Source organism: Psammomys obesus, unplaced genomic scaffold (assembly GCF_907164565.1).
Source record: "Psammomys obesus unplaced genomic scaffold, mPsaObe1.curated_primary_1811, whole genome shotgun sequence".
Lineage (NCBI taxonomy): Eukaryota > Metazoa > Chordata > Mammalia > Rodentia > Muridae > Psammomys > Psammomys obesus.
This window is the reverse complement of record NW_026590062.1, coordinates 2,717,982-2,743,284: the sequence shown is the minus strand read 5'-3', so window position 1 is coordinate 2,743,284 and position 25,303 is coordinate 2,717,982. Positions and strand designations below refer to the sequence as shown.

At 54.1% G+C, this 25,303-nt stretch overlaps 1 protein-coding gene across 3 annotated transcripts in view; it reads left to right on the top strand.

The window, feature by feature from the left end:
• The window catches only part of Kiaa1671 (KIAA1671 ortholog), a 134,921-nt gene continuing 109,618 nt past the window's right edge, over positions 1–25,303 (top strand). For 2 of the 3 annotated variants that reach the window (XM_055605702.1, XM_055605704.1), the window contains exon 1: positions 1,668–1,824. The gene's annotated coding sequence lies outside the window, so the exon portion shown is untranslated. Of the gene's footprint in view, positions 51–1,667; positions 1,825–25,303 lie in introns of those variants that run through there. The other variant, XM_055605703.1, reaches the window with a different exon arrangement.

The following is a 25,303-nucleotide window of genomic DNA, read 5'->3' as shown; positions in this document are numbered from 1 at the left end:
CGCGCCGCGGCAGGTGCGGGCGGGCAGGTGCGGCGCGGCGGGCCACTGCGGTAGGTGCGGGGAGGGCGCGGGGGCGCGCGGACGGGCTCGGGAGCGCGCGGAGACGCGCGGGGACGCCCACTCCTGCCCGCGGGGCCGCGGGGAAAGTTGGCAAAGTTGGAGGAGGGTGAAGCGGGGAGCGGGGAGGCGCCGCGTGCGGAGTCCGGCTGCGGACTTGGGGGGATCCCGTTGCATCTGAGGCCGGGGGGTGACGGCGGAGGGCGCCTAGAGCTAGCCCCGCTTCCCACGCGCGTCCGCGGCTCGCGCGTGGCTCGGGAGCGCGCCGTGCAGGCCAGGGCTGACCTTCCCCGGCCCGGGAAGCCGTGGCCTTTTGCTTTCGGAGGGACGGCGCCTGTTGCAGAGAGCTGTCCCTGAGGCCCCGCGACTGGCGCTGGAGCCTGAGCGACCCCGGGGTCGCGCCCTCCCGGGTGGCGCGCGCACTGCCCCGTCCGCGGTGACAAAGATGTGTAACTTGGACTTTCTTCCAGTGGGGCGAGTTGAGGCTCCAGGCCGCGCACCGAGAAGCGCCGGGGCTGGTTAATCAGTAACCCGGACTTGAGGTGGCGGCTTCAAGAGGCCAACTTTCTCCCTGCCACCCCGCAGGGCAGGCGAGCGGCCAGGGCTGGGCTCCGGAGACACCCCGTGTCTAGGCTGTTGGGGGGGGGGTTCCGAGGAGTCCTTTTAAAGGATTTGAGGGCTTGGCAGGAGTGCACTTAGGCCGGAGAAGTGCAGCGTCTGGACGCGTGTACCAGCTTGGCCTGCAGCTGTGTGCCTGAGTGGAGCCCTAGGTCAGGGTGGACCTGCCCAGGGCAGTTCAGAATCTGCCCCTCAGGGATGACTTTGTAGCCACAGCCAGCCTGCCTGCGTCTTTGTTGATCTGTGGTGTTGGGGATGCTTCCCTGATCCACACTGAGCTGAGCGCCTCTTCCCCAGGGGCCCCTGATGGCTCTTGATACTTAATGCTCACCCGAGGGCAGGGGCGTGCGCTTGTCCATCTCTGGGCATCTGAACCCCTCGAGCATCACCAGAATTTACCACCCAACCAACACACAGGATGAGCTCCAAATGAGTCTGTCCATCCATCAGCCATCCATTCACAAAACAAATGGTTCTATGTCAGGCCCTAGGCTGGAAGTCACATCCTGAAGGAGTGAATCCTTGGTCTGTCTGGAAAGAGAGGAAGGACAGGGCAGGAGGAACCAGAGGCTTGGGGTAAGAGGAGGATCAGGGTCCGGGGAAGAGGAGGGTGTCAGGATGGTCTGATGGGGTTCTCTCCTTCGTGGGGGAGGGGTGTTGGTAAGGAAGGGCATGGGGAGTGTCCAGGGATGGGTCTGACTGTGAGACTCAGGGTGTGAGTCTAGGTAGGTTATTGTTATGATAGCCTGTCATCCAAACTGTTCCAGGGAGATGGTGCCTTGCCCAGCCTAGCTCGCATGTGAGAGTGAGTGAGTGAGTGAGTGTGTGTGTGTGTGTGTGTGTGTGTGTGTGTTCAAAGGTGACACTTGGGCTGAGCCTTGACGGCTAAGTAGGGTGAAGGGCAGAGGCCAGGCCTACCTCCTGGTCCTGCCCAGAGTGTAGGGCGTGCTGAATGAATAAAAGACCTTTACACCTGTGTTCTGCATTGGGAGGCTTGGGGCTGAGGGGACCAGGTCCCTGCCTGGAGGTGCACACTCCCGCCCCCTCCCAGCTCAGATTGCGGGAATGTGGATTCAGACCTGCCGCTTCTCCCCGGAACTTGATGGATTTTTGGAGACAGTGGGTCAAGATTTCTGAGAAGGACCAGAGGTAAACCAAGGGAGGGGCTTCCCGGAGGAGGCAGGAGACAGGCCAGCCAGTCAACATGGGAGGGTTGAGAAGAATGTAGGAAAAGCCAGGGGTAACTGATGCACCATTATGTCAGGCCCAGGGCTGAGTCCTTCTGCCCCCTCTGTGTTCTTCATGGTAGTCATCAAACAGTGCTAGGTTTGGGCTTCCTTACCCCCACCCATGAGCAGCTCAGGAGATGGAAGCTTTGATGCTTACACAGCAGGGAGAGGAGCTGAGTCTGAACTTGGAACTGGCTGCCTGAAGCCAACTCCGCTTGTCCCTATGTGGCTAGGTGTGGCTGCCCACTGCCCACACCCCGACTGCTGGCCCGCATAGCGATCACTGTTTGAGTGGAGGGCTAGAGACATGGATCATTATTCTCCCAAATATTTCATGGAGTCTCATGGAGGAGAGTCCCTAGGCCTGAGAACTCGATCTCCTGTCCCCAGAAGTCCTCTAGTCAGCTGTGTGGGAGAAAGGGCATGTGACCCAAATCAGGAAGCAATTCCAGACTTGACTTTGGGACCTGAGTTATCACTGCCATCCTCAGTAATTGCGTAGTTGGGTGACCTTTGAGATGTTTGTAGCCGTGTCTCTGTTGAGGATAGAGGTATGTTTTCAAAGTGTGATGGCTGACTGTTCACACCTGAGTGAGCCACAGAGCGCACACATCCAAACTTAGGGCGCCATCAGTGGAAGTGTGTCTGGCCCCAGGTGCCCAGCTGGATGGTTCAGAGAGCCAAACTTCCCAGCCACTCTCTGTCCTCCCAGGACTTCACGAGGACACAGGCTCACCCGAGCCTCAGTCATACCTGCCAAGTATGAAACCTGCTCTCAGATCTGCTCTGCGTGGCCGAAGTCGGGTGTGAACTGTCTGTGCCCATTTCTTCCTTTGTAAATGAGGCAGATGGCGGACTTACCTCAGAGGGCAGCTGTGGGGGCCGAGGAGGATGTGGCAGATGTGAGTTGGTGCTAACTGGGCAGAGAAGCCACTCAGCGAACAGCCTGGGAGCAGAATGATGAAAACGTGTAAGAGAGCTTTACACGTAAATGAGGCAATCTCCCTTTGGAGACGTGTGCTTGGAAGTGTGCTGGTTACTGGGTACTCACTGCTAGTTGGTTTTCACTCTGCAGCCCCTGTATCTCTGCTCAGCCATTGAGGGAGGAGCACCTCCAGGAGCTGGGAGGAGGAAGTGTGGGATAAAGGGAGCTTGGGGTGGCAGCCTGGCCTGCCCAGGTCCCTGGAACACACCTGTGTAGAGAGGGTCAGAGCCCCTGGAGGTTGTGTGGTTTGGAGGCCAACCTGCCAGAGATGGTATCATGGAAGACATCTGCCAGTGAACGCTCTAGTGTTCCTGGTAGTGTGTGGCTCCCATGTCAGTTCGCTTTTCCTGTGATTGCTCCGTGTAACAAACATCTCCCAAGTCAGTGACTTGTTTTGCACTCGACTCAGTGAGTGGCTTGGCTGATTTGCCTCCTGACAGATCTCCTGGCTGACAGTGGTACCCAGTGAGTGGAGTGTGCTCTCCAAGGGGTGGGACAGCAGGGACGGGGACAGCCGTTGTGCAGGGGCTGGGACTGCTCCGGAGGTGTGAGAGCCCCTTCAGGGACCTGGCCTGAGCGATGGCTTGGGGTGGTTTTGTTTTGGCCTCACCCGGCGGTTCTGGAGACAGACGGTGGGTTCCTGCACGGCAGGCAAGCGCTCCGTCACTGCACTGCATCTTCTCTCCTCTTTCTACGTAAAAAAAAAGTTTTTGAGACAGGGTTTTGCCACACCGCTCAGGCTGTCTGTGACTCACCATTCTGGTGTCTCAGCCTCCCAGGTATCTGGAATTACAGGCCTGTGTCATGTGGCTAAGCAGGGTTGTCTTTGCTGGCTGCAGCACTCTTAGTCTGGGGTGGCCCAGAGAGGTTGTTTGCCTTCCAGGGAGCCGCCAGCACCTTGAGGACTAAAGGGAATTGAAAGATGGGGTCCGAGCCTCTGGCCCTGCTGCAGCTAGCTGACCGCCTGTCTGTGGGTTGTGATATTTTTCTCTACCTAATTTAGGATGTCTTAGGACATCCACAGAGATGCAACCACTCAGCCACCATGGGCAGTGCTGATGTGTCAGGGAATCACAGTGAGAAGCCACCATGTTGTCCCATCCAGGGAGCACGCAGGTTTCTGGGGACTTCCTGTCAGTGAGCTGTCAGTGAGCATGAGCATGCTGGGAGTCTGGGTGAGCGACCAGTAGAAGCTGGGCTGGAAGAATGAGTCTAGCATCAGCTTGCTGTGTGACCCCAGGCAGCTGGCTTCACCTCTCTGGGTGTATCCTCATCTGTGAAGTGAATCTGATGGATCAGGGAGTGGCCGTGGCCTTTGTGTTAGCCTCTCCGCTTCCAGAACCCTGGGACAGGTTGTGACTCACTTGGCTTTTGGCAAGGGTGGCAGTGTCTGTGGTGAGGTGACAGGAATGTGTGGCGGTCATTCCCGCTGCCTGTGTCTGTGTCTGTTTGCACACATGTCTATGGCAGTCTTCCATTGCCAGGCTATAGAAGAGGAGACTGAGGTGTGAGAGGTTGTCACCCATGGCAGCCAGGAAGGGGGCTGTGGGCCCTTTCAGCCTGACTCCATTTCCTACCCCCTCCAGGCTCCTCTGATACCAAGCAGGCTGGGCTGACCCGGATGCCTGGCTCTGCACAGTGCTGTGTGGCTTCAGGCAAATACCTCAGCCTCCCTGAGCCTCAGCGCATTTGCAGGGGAATAAAACAAACAGCAATGAAGGACAGGCTCCTGGGGGGGGGCTCGGCGGTTAAGAGTGGTTGCTGCCAGACACCTGAGTTCAGTCCCTGTAACCCACAAGCTGAAAGGGGAGAGCTGACTTCTCCAGAGTTGCCCTCTGACCTCCACATGTATATTATGTCATGCACACCCCACCATCAGTCAGTCAATCAGTCAGTAAATCAGTGAATCAGTCAGATTTCTCCAGTGGTGTTCTTATAGGACCACATAACTTACATAATATTTATATAAGACCTTTTTTTTGCATGGTAAGTGACAAGGCCGGCCTGGAGTCTATTTCTTTAAAGTGTGCAACTGATACCAAGCTATAACTTTAAATCTCTCTTGTTTGCATGGGCAGCAGAAATAGAGACAGTGGCAGACATAAAATAATTAATAATTAACACGGATTGACCTAGGAGTGGTGTCTCATGCCTGTGATCCCAGCACACGAAAGGCAGGCACAGAAGGATTGCCCATGAGTTTGAGGCCAGCCTGGGCTACGTGGTGAGTTTGATGCGATGCCCACAACAGCCTGTGTGCTTTTTTATGGTCAGACTCCTAGAGGCCAAGCCAGGGGCAGCAGGCCGAGGGACTGGCTCCTTCTGCCTCTGTCTACTGGAGAAGTGGGAGTCCCTCTGGAGGCCCAAAGTGAGGGCGGGGGCAGCTTTACCCTGCCCACTGGGCTGGCTTTTATTTGTTTGTTTTGTTCTTCCTGTGCCTAAAGCCCTCCTGGGGCCTGAACTGTCTGTCTGAGGAATGGGGGTGAAGGACATCCCAGCAGGAGAGGCCTGGTGGCTCTGGGTACCCAGGGTAACCTTTCGAACCACACAGCCTGGCCTGTTGGGACATGAAGCCCAGGCTTGGCAGGCCCTACCCTCTGAAACTGTCTAGGGCACTAGGCAGGCTGGGGAAGAGGAGACCTTTGGCTTGGGACACAGCCCAAGTCCATCTTTCACTTAAGGCCAGGCTGATGGTTAGTGCATCAGGGACCATGCTTGGCACCTGGAAGGGCCTAAGCCGGGGTCAGCAAGGATTATTGTGTGTTAGAAAGCTCCCAGCCTGGGCCTTTCTGCTGTAAGCAGAAGAGCCGAGTGTCTCCCGCTACACTGCCAGGAAGAGTCTAAGCCAGCCCTTTAAAAGGCAGGGCCTGGGGGAAGCACAGTTCTCCAGGATGTGCCTCCTGCCAAGTCCCTGCCTTGGGAGGTGTTGCGTTCTGTATCTTCTTGTCACCCTCAGAGTGACTCAGGCTGTTGGCATCGGCAACCTTTTCACGGACGAGCTGCTTGAGGACATCTGAACTCATCTTTTTTGGGAGGTCCCACGTCCCAGCCCAGTGCTCTGCCCTCTCCAGGGAGGGTGGGCCGTTTTCCTATTTGTTACTCACTGAGCACCTGTTGTGTACTCAGGTCCCGGACTGGCCCCTGCCACTGTAGAGGACAGAGACATGGAGGCAGAGAGCCACTTTCAGGGCTGTGATGGGATGATGGCCACAGTCTAGCCTGTGTCTCTCCTGGAGCCCGAATGCTTCCTTTGTGCAGTTGGGACTTGGTTTGAATGTGCCAGTGACAGGCGACACCGTCTCTCCTGGAGAGGGTGAGAGGGCCTGGAAACTCTCAGATTTAACTCCAGAGTGAGTGACCATGCCTTTGAGCCCTGCTCTCTCCCATAGCCGTCTCTCCTGCCTTCCTTTAGTTCACTCACAAGTGGGTGGGTGATAGAAGGGAGGGAGGCAGCCCAAAGCCGGAAGAATTTTCGGAATGCCCAGAATGCTGGCTGACCCAGCCAGCAGGTGTGAGCCATCTTCCCCGGCTTTGGTTGGGGTCAGATGGGCAGGCTGCCGGGTGTACTGCCCAGTTCCCACCCTGAGGCCTGAGTCACCCTGGGAGGCGGCTCTTCCAGGGATGACTCTACCCAGTTTGGAGCCACACAGCCCAGGGTCACGGGTATGCACCTTGGGGCTTGTGGGGAATGGGTACCACTGCTGTTCTGTTCCTGTGTGTGGTGACGGGTAAGGCTCCTACTGTGTGCATGGGCCTCCATCATTGTGTGGTTGTGTGGCCCCCTTGTTCCTTACGCCTCCATCCTTCCGCCTGAGGGTGCTGTGAGGGTACCCGCCCAGTGCACCAGCCTGCGGCAGGTCTTGTCTGTGTGCGCTCCTGCGGTAGAATGTAGCAGCCCCTGCCCGGGACAGCAGTGTTTAGAAACAGGTTGAGAGAGAGGGAAGATCGGGAGTGACATGTTCTTAAAGATGCTGGGCTGGCAGCACGCAGCTAGCCGGGAGATGTCCATGCTTGCTGTATGGATGTGGCCTTCATTCTCTGGGAACCTCTAGCTGGGTGGCCTTGGGGTGGTCACATCACTTCTTTTGAGCCTCAGTTCCTCTTCTGTAAACCAGAGTCCCAAGAATCTTGTTTGTTGACACCCTCCATTCTTCTTCTTTTTTAATTTATTTATTTATTACGCATACAGTGTTCTGCCTGCATGTGTGCCGGCATGCCAGAAGAAAGCACCAGATCTCATTATAGATGGCTGTGAGCTGCCACGTGGTTGCTGGGAATTGAACTCAGGACTTCTGGAAGAGCAGCCAGTGCTCTTAACCTCTGAGCTATTTCTCCAGCCCTCATTCTTTTTTAAAGTGCGTTATTATTTTCGTTTTATGGTCATTGCTGTTTTGCCTGCATGTATGCTGTGTGAGGGTGTCAGATCCCCTGGAACTGGAGTTACAGACAGTTGCGAGCCACTATGTGGGTGGTGGGAATCTAACCCAGGTCCTCTGGAAGAGCAGCCAGTGCTGAGCCATCTCTCCAGCACCCAATACCCTCCATCCTTACAAGCTGTCATTTTATACGGCTGCATACTTTTCCTTATTTTGAGTGGTGCAGCTCCCAGAACTCTGTAAACTGTAACTGGCAGATGGAGTTGCTAGGGTGGGGCAGGGGACCATGGCACCTCTTCCAGGCACAGCTCCATTGGTGTTGGTTTAGCTTCTGGTGTGGGGGCAGTGCAGACTGGGACTGGTTCAAGTGGCTTCGTCCCATCCTGGCCGGCACACTAGGCTCCTCAGTAAGCCCGGCCTGATCGCCATCACTGGGGATGCTTTCTGTCCCCGCCGAGGCCTGGCCAGCATCCAAGTTCTAGCCGCTGTGCCGTCGGGAGGTGCCCATGTAAGATGAGCTCCTCAGAACCCTCTACCTCCTCCCCTGGCTGCAGAAGCGGCTTCCGGAAGACTGGCTCACCGCTCGTGCCATGGGGATCCATGGGGATCGAGAAGGGCAGAGAGAGGAGAGGGTGTGGGGAGCCACAGGGCGGGGCCAGTGATGGAGCCAGGTCCTCAGAGGTGAGTCGGGGCCTGGGGTGTCTGCAGGGGAGTGATGCGGCTCCTTTTGAGACCTTGGATGGGGACATTGCATAGCCCAGTCCACCCCAGTTCCCTGTGTGTGACATGGGGCTGGAGGTGGGGTCTCATTCACTGGGCCTCCCCTATGTGCCTGCTCCTCCCCTCCCCCAGCCTGCCCATCAGTACCAGCTGCAGTGCTGACTCAGCCAGCCCTGCTCAGTGCCTGCTCCTCTCACTGGCTCCCTCCAATAAATCCGGGTCACTGTTGTCCATGTCAGCGGCCAGCTCTAGCTGTGGGTAGCTTAATATTATTTGTTAATTCATTCTCGACTTGTATATTTTGTGTGGGTGTTGGGGGTGTGTGCCTGCGCACGTGCGAACATGACTGTGAGGACCCGAGAGTGAGCACGTGGAGGCCAGAGGTGGACATCGGGTGTCCTCCTCTATTGCTGTTTCTCACTGTGCCTGGAGCGCACCGTTTTGACCCGGCTTGCTGGCCACTGAGCCCAGGGACCATGCAGTTTCACCTCCCAGCACTGCTGGAGTAATGGCCACACCCCGTCATGCTGGCGTTAGTGTGGGTGCTGGGATCCCAGCTTGTGTCCTTATGTCTGTGCGCCCGGCGCTGCACCCCTGGCTCCTCCCCAGCTCTGCCAAGTTCATCTCCGTATGCTCAGCACATGGAAGACCGTGGGTAGCCATGGTGGTAGCCACTGCCTTCATTAGTCAGGTTTAGGGTTCATGCTGGGGGCCCCTGCACCTCATCTGCCGGCTTGGCTTGTTCTGCTGGGGTGCTCCTGCCCCCAGGAGGCCTGTTCCCTCGCAAGCCTCCCCTCCCCCCACCCATCTTTAGTGACCTGAGGCTAAATCAGGGACTCTGCAAGGAAGCAGGTTTTCTGTGCCCTTGAGATCTGAAGTTCAGACTCCAGCCTATGACCTGTGGTAGCCCAAGGGCCCCTTAAAAGCAAAGCGGGGACTCGCCAGACAGAGGTGTGGTGTGGCTCTGTGGAGGTGCCAGGTACGAGGCTACTGTCTTAGGTTCTTCTGTGACTGTCATCAAATCCTGCGAGTAACACAACTTGAGGGAGAAAGGCCTCATTCTGGCTTTCGGTCCAGAGGTGGTCAGTCTGTCATGGTTGGGCTGCTGAGGCAGCAGGAGCGTGCACAACCCAACACATGGAGTCATGCTAGGACTCAACTCCCTCCCTCCATTTTACTCAGCCCAAGGTTCCTGCCTTGCCCGCAGTTAGGATGGGTCTTCCTACTCCAGGTGACATAGTCAAGGCAGTCCCTCACAGGCGGGCATAGAGGACCATCTCTATGCCTCTCACATTTGAGATCCCACAGGGATCCCCAAGGTTGGACCTGCTCTTGTTCCCATTTCTCAGATGCAGGGATTGATGTCGTTGGGCTAAGAGTATCGTTAGCTTGGAGGTGGCACAGCTTGGGTTTGTTTTATTTATTTTAAATTACTATTGTTACTTTTCTGAGACAGGGTCTCAAGTAGCCCAGGCTGGCCTTGAAGTTGGTGTGTAACTGTGGATGACCTTGAACTCCTGCGTGCTAGTGGTCGAGGCCTGAGCCACCATATTGGATATTGAACTCAGGGTTTCTCATGTACTGTCCCATTCCGAGGTCTTTTCAGGACAGGGTCTCGCTATGTAATCCAGGCTGGCCTTGAACTTGAAATCCTCCTGTTCCAGCACAAACTAATGTCTGAATCAGAGTCTCCTAGACTCTCCTGCTGCTTCAGGTTGATCTTGGATTGTGGTTTCTGAAGTCACAGCATGGCCAGGACATAACAGACCACCCAGCTTGCTCGTGGCTCCTGTGGCGGTGGCTCCTGTTATCTTTGTGGACAGCCGCAGCTGTCATCAGGATCCACTTTAGGAAAGTTTTGTCATCACAGAACGAAAGTTTCTACCCCCCTCCCAACCCCCACACCCACTTCCCTATCCCAGGGCCACTGCTGATTTACTTTTGTGTCCATGGACTTGTCTGTTTTGGGCACTTTCTCTAAGTCTGGTCATATACTGCTTGGTCTTTTGTGATGACCCTTCCTTTAGCCTCATGCTTTCAAGATTCATTTACTCTGTGATGTTTTCAGTGTTTCATACCTTTTTGATGCCCTAGTACTACCATTTCTTTGAAGAAGTACCGTATTGTTGTTCTCCAAGGCAGGGTTAGGTAGACTCAGCTGGCCTTGAACTTGCTATGTAAGCGATGATGACCTTGAACTGCTGATTTTTTTGCTCCACCTCCCATAAGCTGGGATGAGAGGCAGTGTTCCACCACACCCAGCTTCATTTCTGTATTTGTCTAATTGTTATATACTGCCATTCTGGGGAATCAAACCCACCGGTCTCAAGAATTCTAGGCAAGCATCTTGCCATTGAACAACAGCCATAACCCTGTGATTCATTTCTCAAAATTTAAATAAAAACACTTTCAAAGATGTTGAGGGCTGGGAGATGGCTCAATGGGTAAGAGCCCCTGCTATGGAAGTGTGAAGGTCTGAGTTCAAATCTCCACGTAGGAGGCTGGGCACTGTAAGCTTAGATTTTTTTCGCCAAACCCACTTTATTTAGGGCTCTAGACCACTTCTACCTCCCTTCCACCCACTGACCAGGGTTAGGGGAGAGAGAAGGTTATTAGGTAAAGGGGGTTGTAGACCTTTTTAGAAGTAGTTCTTTGGGATGAGTTCACTTTTCATTGTCCGAGTACCAGCAGTCCAGCCCACAGGCTAACACCAAGCAGCAATGCTGTTCAGCACGATTCGGAAGATCGGGACAAAAGCCACAAGACTCAGTTGGCTTGCCCCAAGAATTTCTCTGGAATGTTTCTCTCTGTGTGTTCTCTAATGTCGAAGGACGAAGATCAGTGTAGTGCTTTCCACCCAAAAAAAAAAAAAAAAAAAAAAAAAACAAAAAACCATCTCTCACTATCTGTGGGCTTCTATCTATCTCCTCTCCTCAGAGTTCACTCATGGATGTTCTCAGCTAGCCAAAACCATGCCCCTTGCATGAGACAGCTAACAGCAAAACATCATTTGCCCTCTCACAAGCGAGCATCCAGTAAAACATCACATGTCCTCTCCCAAGACAGCGTGTAGCAAAACATCACATGACTCAACTAAGTCTTTAAAGAAACCAGAAACTCCCACATCAGGGGATGGCTGTGCCCACCTATAATGTCAGTGCTGTTGGGGTTGGAGACAGGGCGATTGGTGATTGGTGGGGCTTGCTGGCCACCAAGCCTAGCTCCAGACTCAGTGAAAAGCCTTGTCTTAAGAGAATAGATGAAAACAGGGTCCCTGATGTCCTTCCCTTCATCCTTTGATCTCCATGTACGTGAGCATGTATATGCTCATATTCACATGTGTTCAGTGGGCTCGCTCAGTTTTACCTGGCACACATGGAAATATGTCACTTAATGCGTGTTGTCATGACACCCACCCACTCCCTGTCACTCAGTCCTGTCTTGCAAACTGTAATGGGCTGCCCACAAGTGAGCTATTTTGTTACAGAGCTGAACAGTTGTTATACTTGGGGGGGGGTGCATGCAGGAATGAGGGGACCATCACATCTTTTTCTCATGGATGAGAAGAAGCACATTCTCCTACAAGAACAGAGTAGGCATTTAGAGCACCTGGTGCCTTTGCTGCTGCTTTGAGGCAATGAATTTGCCACTGTGTGCAGCTTTGGCTGCACTCATGGCTCCTGGAGCGTGGCGTCCAGCCACAGTCAGGATGGGAGCTTGTGGAATTGCTGTTTAGTGAGTCAGTAGCGGGAACAATGTTGACTTCAGCGTGACCCCACTACCTAAGGCATCATTGGTCCCTTTTCCAGATAAGCAACCTGGGAAATACCTGTATTGCTCTCCCCAGTGGCTGTGCCATTATATCTTCCTGCTCATAGGGATGCATGTTTTCTGCTCTTGCCAGCCCTGGAGTTTTGGGATCTTGATAGGTACCGGCTGTAAAGGGTGTAAGGATGCATTGGGCATGGATTTTTTTGAGTGAAAGTTTGAGAATTACATTGCCAGTTGCTGTGTCTGTGGTAGGGCAAATGCTGGTAGCAGCTGCCGCTGTTAGAGTGTCCTCACAGTGTGATATGTTTTCTGGAAGTGTTTGGCTTCCTCACTCTGGCCTATGTGCCATTTGAGGATCGACCATGATGCAGGGGAGTACCACAGTGGCTGGGGGTGCTGGGTCAAGGCCTGTCATCTCAGTACTCAGAAGGCTGTCCCATGCTGCCTGTGCCACAGAGCCAGTTCAAGCTCAGCCTATGCAACTAAGTGAGACCATGGCTTAAAATGAAAAGCGGAAAGGGCTCGGTGTCATAGCTCAGTGGTAGGGCACTTGTCTCATAGGTGCAGGGCTCTGTCTATCTTGAAAAGAAAGGGAGGGAGGGGCCGGGTATAATGGTGCACACCTTTAGTTCCAGCACTCGGGAGGCAGAGACATGCAGATCTCTGAGTTCGAGGCCAGCCTGGTCTACAGAGAAACCCCGTCTTGAAACACCAAGAGAGAGACAGACACACAGACATGCAGAGAGAGAGAGAGAGAGAGAATATCCATTTCTTACTGACCCAGGGCAACCATAGCCATGTCCCATTGGGGAGAGGCCCTGTAACTATTTTTCCAGGATGCTTTGGGAGTGTAGAGATTCCCCTACTCACTGGGGAACAGCTCTCTGAGAGCTGAGGGTGTGGTCCTTTGCTCTGGCTGTTCAGAAACCCCCCACTTTCCCCAGGGCACTTTGAAGGAATAAGAGGGCTCCAAGCCAGGCTTGCCGGTGCCCTTTTGTTATCCCAGCCCACGGGACACTGAGGCTAGAAAAGCATGAGTTTGAGGCTCGCCTGTATCACATAATGTTTGTGTGTAACATTGTTTGTCTCAAGACAGACAGACAGAGAGACAGACAGAGGTGCTGAGATGAGCACCTGGGGTCTGAACATCTATGTTAAGGAAAGACACTCCCTGAGTTCCTGTGGCACTAAGAGCCACCTCTAAGGTGGCTGAGTGAGCAGAGTTGCTTCCTGAGCCCCCGGCTCTGCCGCACACATCCAACCTTTGTGATTTCTGGCCCCTCTCTGGCTCCCATGTTGTGATTCACCAGAGACTCAGGTTGCCCCACTGGGCTGTACTTGAACTAGTCCTTGTGTTGTGACCCGCAGTGAAAACAGCCAGCCATGGTATCCATGTAGAAGGTGACTTTGAGAACACAAACACAGGAAAGCAGGCTGCACCAGCCAGTCCTGCGTGCGCCGTCCCTGTGTGCTTTATGCCCGAGGAGGCCTGGCACTTTCTGTCCTGGTGCTTAGCTCTGGCTGGGTGCCTCCCACCAGCACAGATACGGGGTTATGGAGGGATGGGGCGGGAGAGAGGAGCCCTGGCAGGGAGGAGGTTCTGAGTGGCTGTGGCTGGTGGCTGGTGGCTGGTGGCCCTGTGAGTGTTGGGGTGATCTGCCTTCCGGGGCAATCCCCTGCCCCACAGTAGAAGCTTAGAAGCATGCAAGAAGCTCTTATCTGTAGGATCCCTGTGCTGGGACATGTCCCCGTCAAGGTTGGGCATGGAGCCTGGGCGATAGGTCAGCAGCTGGAAGAGAGGTAACAGAGGGAGTGTCTGTGTCCTGGCTGTGGGTCACTGCTCTGATTGCTGATTCTATTTGCTGCTCTGTCTGCTGTGTGACCTCGTGCGAGCCCCTTGACCCCTCTGAGCTTCTATCCAGGACTCACTGGGTGCCTATATGGGTCAGCTCTGCCCGTTGCTATAAGAAGTGCACAGCAGAGAGGATGTCTATGGGATGGAGGGAGGAGGCAGGACTTAGGGAGGAGAAAGTGCACCTTGCCTGAAGGCTGCTGGGATGCTGGCTGAGAGCCAGGCGGTCTTGGTTCGTAGCTGTACATCTTTCTGGTGAGGACGGCAGTCGTGGACAACAGTCACCTGACCTCATTAGGAGCCATGTGGAGTTGGAGTGTGATAGTTCAGTGAAGTGCTTACCATGCAAAAAGGAGCCGAGTGCTGGGTACAGGAAGTGGGGGGTGGGTGCTTGGAGCTCGCTGGCAGGCCAGCCTCACCTAATTGGTGAGCTCCAGGTCCCTGTCTCAAAAATAAAACTGAAAAACAAACAAATACAGCAGACCACATGGAGGTTGCCTTTTGCCCTCCACATAGGCGTGTGTGTACCTCCACGCCCCCACTCCCTCACACACATTCACATTTAAGCCCCATCCCTAAAACACATGCTCGCTTGCTTCACTTGGGTGTCTCCTACTCTGTAGACAGGGTCTCATGTGGCCCCAACTAGGCCTTAGATTTGCAGTGTAGCTGAGAATGACCCTGACCTCCTGACCCTCCTGCCCCAACTCCTGAGTGCTGAGACCACAGCCCTGAGCCACTGTGTGCACTAGGCTAGCTCTCTCCACTGAGCCGCACCCCAGGCCTGCTCCAGCGTTTTCATTCTCAGATACCTCGTGGGAGTCCCAGCAGCCCTGCTATCATGCCAGGAAATGGTGGCCCAGAGAGAGGGAGCATTTTTCCCAGGCTTGCACAGCTGAGGTGATGAGAACCTAAGCCAGTTCTTCTGTTTGCTCCATGGGCCTGAAGGTGAAGGTCACCTCAGACACAGCTGGGTCCTGGGAAAAGGCCTCAGACAGGGAGTCTTGGCTTACATATGCTCTCCTGCTAGGAGGCCAGGGACAGTTTTCAATATCAGCGTGGTTTGCTCCTTTTTATGGAGGAACTGCTGTTTGTCCCAGGCTCTGAGGAGCAGCAGGGAGTGTCAGTGCCTGGAAGGACTGAAATCAAAGTCTTGTTCCCAGAACTAAACGCCAGGCCAATAGGATCTGGCTGCCTGGGACCCTGGGAACTGCTTCCCCGGCACTGAGTGTGTGTGCGGGCACTGCGTTTGCCCACCAGCACCTAACGCAGCGGAGGCACCTCTTCCAGGTGTAGTCTGTCCATTTGCCCCTGAGCCAGCCCTGTTCCCAGAGCCTGACATTCCCAGGGTAGTGAGAGGCCCTGGCTTCCTGAAGAGCCCAGTTTCTTCAACTCTCTTTGTCCCTGTCTACTGAGGAGGGACAGGGATGGGGCTTGGGAGGGACAAGGTGCCCCTTGGCCTGATACCCATCTTTCCTTGAGGCTTCCTCCACAAGTGCTGAGGGCGGCAGGTGGTCCTGGAGAAAGCTGAGCAGTGATGTCCACGAGGTGGGGCTCCCTGCGCTGCTGCTGCAGAGCTGCGTGGAGAAAAGAAGTTAAATTTGGTTGCAGATCCGAGGGCCGTTTCCTTCCTCCTTGAGAAAGGCCTGTGTGGATGAATCACGTCCTGTCTTTACATTCTTAGCCTACAAGTGTCAAGGCCTCGCTGGCACTGCCGCTCGGCGGATGTCAGACAGGGAAGGACTCTGGCCACCCTGAGGGGTGGCATGGTGGCTCCTATGGGGACCGTCTTGTGTATGGGTAGCATTCACCCACTGGCCAGCATGTCCATTGCAGACCTTGGGACTCACACTTGGTCCTGCGACAGGGCTCTTGGCAGGTGTTATCTTGGCACCAGGGCCAGGGCCAGTTGCCTTCAGGAGCCAGGACCTGTCCTGGAGGGGAAGTCTCGCAAGGCTGGAGCTCTGGAGTTCACAGGCTACATGGTGAGGCTTTGGGAAGTACCCACCCCTCGTTCCTTTCCCACTAGGAGACACCTCATAATTAGTCCTGCAGAAGACCTAGGGGGCTTCCTGGGCCCCACAGGGGTCTTCTCACTCCTTCTGCATGGACTCTGTCTGGTAGGGTGACCTCTCACATCCACCTTGATTGTTTCCCATGGTCCCTGCTTCCTTGGGTCCACTGTCTGGAAAGCCCTTCCGGGCAGGCTGCTCCTCCACAAGTAGGTCAGGAGGCTTCCAAGTGCAGAGTGCCTGCCTGACCCCTGACCTCTAACCCTTCTACATTACCTACCCCCCTTTAGTACCCCCTGTCTTTGTTTGGGCTGTTGGCTTATCCTTCCCCAGCACCGTGACATCAGTACATGGAAGGCCTTTGCAGAATGACCTGCCCTTCAGGCTCACATGTGGCCCCATCATTCCTCTGTTCCTTTCACAGGCAGCCTGGGTGTTTAATACGGAACATTCTGGATTGTGGGCCTCAGGAAGTCAGGGCTGGTCAGGGCTCTACGGGAAGCACCAGACACAGGAGAGGGATTGAGAGAGAGAGGAGGAGGGCCGACCCTGACTGAAGGAAAGGGAGGGTCCTGGGTGGGGAAGCTTGTGTTTGGGTGAGTTCCCACTGCCGAGCCCTTCACGGCCTCTCAGAAAACACTGCTATTGTCTGATTTCCAGCCCTGGAGGGGAGGGCGAGGGGACCTCTGCCAAAGGGACGTTTGTTTATTTGAGAGTTGGATGAGAGTGGCTGTCCTCCTAAAACCTTGGCTCCAGGAGCCTCAGTGGGTTTGCGGATGGGGCAGATGGCAGCAAACCACACTCTGCCTCTTTGTTTAGCACTCAACAAACAAACAAAAAAGATTTTTTTTTTTTTTTTCTAGAATCTGGTGCTCTGCAAACAGCAGAACTACCCCACAGAGGCTTCCATTTCGCAGGCATTTTCCGGGGTGTGTTCCGTGTGGGGCATGGATTTTGCTGATTCTTTTTTATGGCTGTTTTTTTTTTCAGCTTTGCAGATCCCCAGATGTGTCCAGCTTTGCGGGCGTCCTTCCTTCTTCCTTCTTAGCATCATGCCGTTAGCTGCTTTGTGAACTTCCCTTGAGAGAGCTGATTCCCAAGCCAGGATGTCCCAGACACTGGGCAGTTATGTTCCTTTAGCCTTGTGCCCCAGTGCCCTCTGCTGCTTTCCACCCTTCCTCCCATGGGTTTTCCACCACAGGGCCTTTGCACGAGGACTCCCTCTGTTGTTTCCTTTTTTCCCCTTTGTGTGTGCATGTGTGTTTGTGTGCCTTAGTTCGAGGTTGGGTGTCTTCTCTGATGATCCTCCTCCTTGATGATTGACACAGTCTCTCACTGATAGGCTGGGCTGGCAGGCTAGCTGGGAAGAAGGTGGCCTGACTTCAAAAGTGGGCTATGGGGGGAGCAACTCCGGGACTGTTGGCTTGGGCTTCATCCTGCTGTGGGCTGCATCACAGTGTACTTTCTTAGCTCTGTGGGTAGTGAGACCCTGAGTCAGCTCTTTTGGCCCAGCTGGGGAAACTGAGGCTCCAGTCACAGAGCTGAGGTCATGAGCCAGAACCCCAGGCTCACTCTGACCACACAGCTACACCCATCTGGGCAGCCTGACCCTCAGGCTCCCGACTTCGAAGGACTGTCCCAGTTCTTTCCTGCTAGTTAGCTGCTGAGCGATTAAGACTTTGGGACTCTGGAATTTTGCAATAAGCATGAGCAGGTACATACCTGTAGACTTCATTTCCTGCTCCCCAATGGTTCCCTGGTGTGTAAGTCAGGGCTTCTCTTGCTTCAATGAAACACCGTGACCAAAGAAGCTTAAAGAGGAAAGAGTTTATTTGCTTACACTTCCACACCATAGTTCATCATGGGAGGAAGTCAGGACAGAACTCACACAGGGCAGGAACTCCTGGAGGCAGGAGCTGATGCAGAGGCCATGGAGGGTGCTGCTTACTGGCTTGCTCCTCAAGCTTGTTTGCTCAGCCTGCTTTTTTATAGAACCCAGGACCACTAGCCCAGGGATGGCCCTGCCCACAGTGAGCTGGGCCCTCCCCCATTAATCACTAATTAAGAAAATGCCTTACAGGTTCACCTACAGCCCGGTCTTAAGGAGGCATTTTCTCAGCTATGACTTTAGCTTGTGTCGAGTTGACACATCAGGTCGCTGAGGAATCCAGATGACATGTCTGAGCAGTTCTTGTAAAGAGGACAGGGCTTTGCTGGTGCCATTTCCTGGTATCAGAAAATGACAGGGAGCCCTCCACCCTCCTTCTCCTAGGCACGGACCATGTCAGCATTTTGGGCCTAAGTGTGAAGGACTCTCTTCCTTCTATAGCTAACAGACCCACTACCTGCAGCCTAGAGCTGCACTTCTTGTTGGGTACTTGGGGCCTTGCCCTGGGGGAGTGGAGAGGGACTGGGGCCCTGCAAGAGCCTATGGGCCCAGGGAGCCAGTTTGGTTTGCTTAGACGAATACCTACTCTAAGACACCACCTTCAGCTGTGAAGCAGGCTTTGCAGGCAGTGGGCTCTGGGCTGCTGCTGTGGGCAAGGTCTTGGACTGAAGGAACACTCTGCTGTGTGCTCAGTGTCTCCTCTCTGTCTATCATTCTTTGGCCCATATGCTGACCAGGCTTGTTCACACCTGTGTCCCTGGCTCAGTACCCAGTGCTTTCCTATCTGTGCTTCCTAAGCCGTTTGACAGGTGAGGGTGGAGGCTGGGGAAGGCCTTTTTTGTAAGCCGACACCCCCAGTTCTCCTCTCCTCTCCATTTCTCACCGCCCAGTGGCCCACAGCCCTAGAGCAGGCTAGACTGGCCCCTCCTGGAAGGTGGGTAACTCCATTCTCTCTTGCTCCGGAAGGCACAGTGGTGCCCCCAGAAGGAGAGGGAGGGAAACATTCTGACAGAGCCCCAAATGCGACTTCAGCCTGGGGGCCCTGCCCATTGTTCCCCCACACACCTGGGAACAACCCTTTTCCCTTGCTCCTGCCAGCCCCAGCTGCTCCCAGGCCCTTTCTCTTCACCTCTAGACATCATGATTTCTCCTTGTCTGCCATCTCCAGCCTCCCGGGCCACACACGGCTCTGATGTCATCCTCTCCATGGAGCCTTCCTTGGTCGCTATCTGCGAGGGACCCTGCTCTTCCTCTTGATCTTGGTGTGCCCTGAGTCCGTCAGTTACCTGAGCCACACCTCACTCCACAATCGCCACCTGAACTCGACTTCTGGGTTCATTACTAAAGGTGGACTCAATAACTGTTGGTGAACTCGGTTAAAATTCAGCCAGGGTAACCGGAATGTGTGATCCACGTAGTTTGGCCAGTCGGCATGTTGTGCTCCATTCAGCAGGGCTCAGTTCTTGCTGTTGTGTGTGACACCTTGGGGAGACTGTCATTTTGGACCAGTTCCCTAGTGAGTCAGTGGTGCTAGGAAATGGGGTGTCACCTATCTGGCTACCCCAGAGGCCTGACTGGATGGTGCAGTGCCGCTAGGGGTCACCAGTGAGGAGCTTGCCTCTGAGGTTCCCTGCAGTTTTCCTGTGCCAGGGGAAAGTGTGGGGGACCTTTGGACAGGACACTGCATGGCCTTCCAACGCCAATGGATCTGGGGTTCTGATGCTCAGTAGCCAAGAGGGCATTGTCCGCAGAGCCAGCGTGTGGATGGAGCTGGCAGAGGCGGGCTGGCAGCCTCTGCCAAGCCAAGGCAGCTGCTTGCCGTGGCGGCTGACACTGCCTGGTGGGGTCTGGTGAGCTGGCGGCCTCTCCTGCTGTGACTGAGACCCAGGTACTGCTCTGCCTGGGCTGTGGGCACTTAGATGGGAACAGGTCCTCGGGCAGCTCTCTGAGCCGGTACTTCTTGGGTTTGCTTTGGGAGTGCCTTCTGTATGCACTGCAGGACACTTGGCTTCCTTAGGTCGAGGTGAGCTTAGAGGGACGTGCCAAACCTCCCTGAGCATTTTCTGCACATGCGCAGAGGTGGAAGCCTGCTTTTCCCAGCTCCAATAAACGGTCAGTGCCCCCTACAGCCTTACCTGTCCTTTAGTCCCGAGCTCAGTGAGCATCAGGACCTTCCCTTCTGGTCCCTGTGCTGGCCTGGCTCCTTCACAGTTGTGTCCCTGCTCCCGGTACCTGGGCCACCAGTGACAATAGTGCTATGTGCATTGTGTGATTTCCATCCACTCCCCGGCAAATCTCAAGGCTGCTCTTCTGAGCCAGTGAGAGTGGCAGACTGGCGGAGACAAGAGATGATTTGCATCTGAATCGTTACTTTGAAGCTGAAGCTGAAGCAAATGCATTTCACAGATAGGGGAGCCAAGGCTCTGAGAGGAGGGTGAGGTGAGACCCAGAGTCTGGCAGCCGAGGTGTGAGAACCCGAGAATGGGCCCTTTACTCCTAGGGCTATGGAGTAGGATGGAAGCCGGGCGAAGCAGGGCGGGGACAAAGGGCCCTCGGTCAGCTCTGGTGTCACCACTCACCCCGGTGTCCTCCGAGCACCTGGTGGTTGTGCTGGGCTGAATGAGGCTCTAGGTGAAGGGAGAGCAGGTGGTTTTTAGCTGGAGTCTGGAGTTGTGTTGTCTGGCCATGACACACTGGAGTCTTCTGCCCAGGAGCAGTGGGTGAGGCAGGGAGACTCCGTGGAGGGCTGTGCACGGAGAGACACTGCAGACTGCGGTGCCTGTCCCTGCAGATACGTGGACCAGGCATCAGAGGACAGGCATGCGGACATGTAAGTGTGCACACACTCAGTGCACACTCCCGCCTTCATACCCCCGTGGGCTCAGCTCTTGTGTCCTGCCTCTGGAACTCTGTATGAGGTTGATCCTCAAAAGGAAGCAGGTTTGGACTCCTGGTGAGGGGAAGCTGGACGGCTCAGGTGTGGTGGCTTGAGGCAGGCCAGTCTCAGCTGCTCTGCTCCTCAACCCTCCTGCAGCCTCTGGGAGCCTCTCTCCAGAGTACACACTTGTGTCCCACAGAAGCTGATCGATAGCTATGGGGTGCCCTGGCTTGGGGTCTATGACTGACCACATGGGTGTCTGGGACTGTGGTTCACTGCTTCCCAGCCATGAGGGACAAAGCCAGACTTCATGTCAGCAGCCCAGGAGAAGACACAGATCCTGAACCAGAGGACGGCTTCTGCTGAAGACACGGCAAATTGGGAAAACTCTGACTTGAACCAGCATGGCTTGGGCACTCTCCACCTACATGGTGCCCTAAAATGGTGACCCCAAGCGCCAGCTGGAGGTCTGTCCCAGTGTAGCTCTGCTGTCCCCTCTGTCGTGATGGCCCCCACCCTGGGCTCCATGCAGTGTTTGTGCTTCACACTGGTCCCGGGGAGAGAAGCTCTCCAGGGCTCCTACTTAGTACCTGGGGTACCAGCTCAACTGTTGGTGGCTGCCAGGAGCAGCAAGGCTCCTGGAAACCATGGCAACCATCTGGCATGGCAGAGCTGGGTGGAACTCGGGCTAGTCACAGTTTTTGAGTCCAGGGATGAGGATGGATGGTTTACAGGGCAAGTGCCCAAGGCAGGTCCACTGGGCGAGTGCAGATCCCAGGGGAAGGTTAGGAGCTAAAACTGGCTGTGTGATGGAGAGACATCTCTCCCCTGGAGTGGGAGGGGAGGCATCAATAGTCCCGTCCCACTCCCTCCTTTAATGGAGTAAGGCTGTATAATGACTGTGTGTCTGCCTCAGGACACTTGCAGTTAGCATTTATGAGGTGCACCTGCCTCAAAGGCTGCTGGGAGAAAGGCACTTCGGTAGGTGAGGCATTTCATGTTTTGAAAAGCCAGAATTCTGAAAATTAAGCTAAACCAAAGCAAGGGTAAATGACCCACACTCCTGCCTCCCACCTGAGAGATGACTTAACCACCCCCTCCACCCCCCACCAAACCCTCTCCCTGTGTGTCTGTATCTTAATGGCCAGCTTGTGCCTGGGAGTTTAAAAGATTGATTTTGGCTCAGTGGATAAAATGCTTGCTGTGTAAGCATGGGGCTCAGAGTTCAGATCCCGACATCTGTGTAAGAGCTAGCTGGACATGGCAGCCTCCTCTATAATCCTGGCACTTGGGAGCTGGAAACGGGCCCCCAGACAGGCTAGTCACTTTGGTGGGCTCTAGAGTCAGAGAGAGGCCCTGCCTCAATGTGTAAGCGGAGAGAGATCGAAGAGATACCTGACACTAACCTAGTGCACCCCCACACATGAGCACCCTAATCTCTCTCTCTCTCTCTCTCTCACACACACACACACACACACACACATCACACACATACATTCGCAGAAAAAAAGAGAAAAGAAAAACAAATGATTGTGGTGGCACAGTCACGGAGTTCAAGATGGAGCACGTACAGGTGAGACCATGCCCCTCCCTCCCCACCTGCCACACACCGCACCCCAGCAGACAAGCTGGAAAATTATTTTTAATTATCTTTCTTCACTTCTCTCCGAGGTGCCTTGTGGCTCCCTCTAGGTAAAGTGTAAAGGACTCCATCATACTCATTATGGCTCATTATCTGTCAATTAGTGAGTCTCCAGTGAATCGCTCAGATGAGGCAGCCTCTGCAGGTTGATGGGAGATTCTGGCTCCTCTGTAAGACATGTGGACTTGGAAGCTGGGGGGAACAGTGCTGACCCAGCAGACTGAACCCGAGGCTGCCCCTGTGGTGGTTGCTTCAGGCCTTGGAGCCATGCTTGAGCCCCAGCTGTAGAGACTTTTCCTTTGCCCTAGCGCCCTGTCTTAGATAGTTTTATGTCAATTTCACTGGGAGCTAGAGTCACCTAAGAGGAGGGAGCCTCTGTTAAGAAAAATGCCTCCATGAGATCTGGTGTGGTGGCATTTACCTCATTAGTGATTGATGGGGGAGGGCCCAGCCCAGTGTGCTATCCCCGGGCTGGTGGTTCCGGGTTCTATAAGAAAACAGACTGAGTAAGCCATGAGGAGCAAACCAGTGAGCAGCACCCTCCATGGCCTCTGCATCAGCTCCAGGTTCCTGCCCTGCTGAGTGCCTGTCCTGACCTCCATCAGTGATGGAAGCATAAGCTGAATAAACCCTTTCCTCCCCAAGTTGCTTTGGCCACGTTGTTTATCACAGAAGTAGAAACCCTGACTAAGACAAAAGTTGGTACCAGGATAGTAGGGTATTGCTGTGACAGATCTGACCACCGTGCTTTGGGGAGGGTTGGGGAAGGACTAGAAAAGCCACTGAGTGTTGAGAGCTCAGTGAGCTGTTCTGTGGGAGCTCGGAGGATAAGAATGTTGAGGGCACTGCAGACGGTGGAGGCCTGGCATGTGCAGTTTCAAAAGGAAGTTTAAAGACTCTGTCGGGGCCAGTTGTTATTTTGAGTTGGGAGTTTGTGGTTCTGGTCAGCTGAGGCTGAAGAGTCAGCTGTGATTAAAAAGAGACCAGCATCACCGAGGTGAAGTCTGCTGGGAAGTGTCTCCTCAGGGTCGGCACACAGAAGCTGCGCTCCAGAGGCAGCCAAGGTTGCACCTCACACCGGCAGCTGACCTTGGTAGTGTAACAGTCACTCAGGTGGTACTGGTTTTGAAGGCATGAAGGGGTCATGGGAGCAGCTTAGGCTTAGCACTGTGAGGCAGGGCTGGAGTCCCTGAAGAGAGCCCAGGAGAGGTCATTGGTGAAAATGCAGGCCAGTCGGAACAGAGACCCCAGCATTTTGGGGATGCCAATAGCATGGGATGACCTCCAAGAACAGCAGCAGCAGTAGGGTGGAGCCAGCTTGAGCCTAGAAGACAAGCTGTGTGTGCTGCAGAGGGCGGAGCCAGAGAGGTGACCCAAGCCCCTGAGGAGTGCAGAAGATCTTGAGTGAAACCTAGACATTGGACATTGAGTTATTTACACAGTTGGAGTTTGTCTTTGCTTTGATCACATTCTGACTGGTTCTTCCTTCTTAAAAGTACAAAGGTATTTGATTTATTTTTGATGTCATAGGAGCCCACAGTTGAGAGGCCTTTAAAAAAACTTTGGATTTTAGAAGAGACTGGCTATTATTATTATTTTTTTAATTATTTTTTGGAGGTTGGGCTTTTTTTGTTTTTGTTTCTCTGTGTATTCTTGGCTGTCTGGACTGGCCTTGAACTCACAGAGATCCACCTGCGTCTGCCTTCCCAAGTGCTGGGCTTGCAGGGGTATGCCACTGCACCCAGCTCAAGAGACTGAATTTTTAAGTGTTTGGGTTTTTAAAGACTGTTGGACTTTTAAAATTGATAGTAATTCGTGATCTTGGGGAAGAACAAGAAAGGCAAGGCTATGGCTTAACAGTGATGTGTTTGTCTAGGTAACAAGGGCCCTCCCTGCAAGGGCAAAGCCATCCCAAGGGCTCAGGCTTGTCCTTAGGTTTCTTGTGCCAATCAAGGCAGGTGGACCTCCTTGGCTAACACAGAACCTAGGGCGTTTGTGCTGGGGGTAGGCCTGTTGCCCAGGCTGGAGGTGACTGGCTGGGCGGGGGACTTCTGTAACTACAGGGTGGTTGGTGTACACAGGGCCAGAGACAAACCAGAAGGACCTCACAGGGCGTGAGTTGGGTCTCAGTGCGGAGTCAAGTCCTTGGGTTGGCAGTTAGCCATTTGCGATTTTGGTTTATCTGTTCCTTTTAGCCCAGGCCTGGGCAGAGAGTGAGCTGGTGTAGGGTGTGACCAGCTTATGAGAGGGTGTGTCCACGCCTCCTGGGTCTGCTCTCTCTACTGGAAAGCTGGGAAATGTGTGTGCTATGCCAGCAGGATAAACAGAGAGCCTAAGTTTTCATTAGAAAGCCATTTCTCCAGCCTTTGACATGTTAAATTCGCCATCTCTCCTCCCCCCTTCCCCAGTCCCAGCACTCACAAATAGTCTGCTAGGGTTTGGTTCATCTGTTCGATTGCTTGCATACTGATGTATGACTTCCTGGTATCCCCGCCAGGTCTGCTTCATGTGCCATCTCATTTAATCACTGGAGTCCTTTACCATTGACCTGAATGTTTCTTCAAGGCTACCACAGGGTCTGTATTCAGTCAGCAGATCCTTTGTCCGCTAAGCTCCCTAAGTCTGTTGGGGTGTTTGCCTGTTTGTAACAAGCCCTAACTGACAACGGCTTAAACAAGTACATTTTTACATACAAGACCCAAAGGATTCATGTTATGGTCTCGTGGTTCCGGGAGGCTTGTCCTGAGTCCAGGCATCACACCCTTGTTTTGGTAGGCACTGGCTGTGTTTGCCTGTTTTACAAAGTGAAAGTCTCCCTCCGAGCTACTCTACTCCTTTTCCTCCTTGGGCTTTAGTCAACACAGGGTCACATGAGCTCTGACTGGGACAGCCCGGCTCTGGCTTGGGACTTCCTGGAAGCCTGTGTCTGCCCTGTGGTCTCAGCTCTACACTTTCTTGGTGATTTCCCTTTTCACATTAAACAAAAGAGGGAGCTTTGGCCATTCTCACTCTTGAGTGATTATCTTTTTACTTCTTTATTTTTTAAACTTTTCACCTTTTCAAAAGTTCAGCACAATTATTTTTAAAGGGAGCATTTAGCCAGTTGTGGTGGGATATGCCTTTAATCCCAGTCCTCTGGGAGGCAGAGGCAGGTGGATCTCTTGTGAGTCTGTGAAGTGACTCCAGAATAGCTAAGGCTACAGAGGAACCCTGCCTTGAAAAACCAACCAACCAACCAACCAACCAACCAACCAACCAACCAACCAACCAACCAA